This window comes from Carlito syrichta, unplaced genomic scaffold (assembly GCF_000164805.1).
Source record: "Carlito syrichta isolate Samal-C Ts95f unplaced genomic scaffold, Tarsius_syrichta-2.0.1 Scaffold288011, whole genome shotgun sequence".
Lineage (NCBI taxonomy): Eukaryota > Metazoa > Chordata > Mammalia > Primates > Tarsiidae > Carlito > Carlito syrichta.
Genome location: NW_007232107.1, coordinates 600,058 through 601,150, shown reverse-complemented (window position 1 = coordinate 601,150; position 1,093 = coordinate 600,058).

Sequence of the window (1,093 nt, the reverse complement as noted above, 5' to 3'; positions counted from 1 at the left end):
TACATAGATATATTGAGAAAATTACAAAACATAATACCATCATTTAGAGGCAAAATTCTCTGTAGTATGTTGAACTGGCACCTAATTCACTCCTCCTTTAAAATTCCACAGTCCAACTCAACAAAACAAGTAAAATTTAAAATAACTGCATACAAATCCTCATCACTACAATGTTGTTAAAAATCTTTTATTTGTGCCACATATTATGCTATTTAATTTAAATCTACTGTAATAGCCAGAGTGCACTTAGAGTTATCTTCTGCAAAAGTATTTGTTTATGACAAATATAGAAAGTTTAAAATCTAAATTTATTAACTAATATTAATGCCAGGATATCTTGATGTTCATTACTAAAGTCACTTTGAGGACACAGTAATTTGTCTACAGTACAGTGTTATTTCATTTCATGATTTCTGTCAGATCTTAAGAGCAACAATATTTCTGTTACGATACTCCTAAATCTTCCATTGGAATCTGAAATATACACAAGGGCATACTCTTCTGTACACTGATCTGTACTAATTGCAATTTATCATTAACAAAATTTGAGTGGAAGTCCTTCAACATCACTTAATTGAATATTCATTATTCTATAAGTCTGACTCATTTTTCAATAACTAGGATATAACATTAAGCTCAATAGTGAGGATATAAAGAGAGAGATATCATGATGTCATGGTGTCAAGGTTCAGCTTTTACATTCTTAAGATGTCATATGTCTTGACCAAGACATATTAGCAACACAGGATTCAAGGTTCTTAACTGTAGATTAAAGATAATTACATTTGTTGCTGTTTGGCTTGAATCAGAATGAATTTAATAGCATGCTTTTTTATACGATGGGGGACTTCCCCCAAAAAACTGGGGATTTATTTATAAAAAACTGTGTATTTACTCTTACATGTTTAAACTTCAATCACTTTCAATGTACTCTCTATTTGATGCAATACACCTATTGAGATGCTTTATTCACTGCTCAAAACAGGTTTTGAGTATGTCGATTTTGATGCCTTTTAGTACTTCTGCCATTTTTTGTTTCACCTCTTCCACATTGGCAAAATGTTCCCCTTTGAGGTCTTTGTTCATTGAGGAA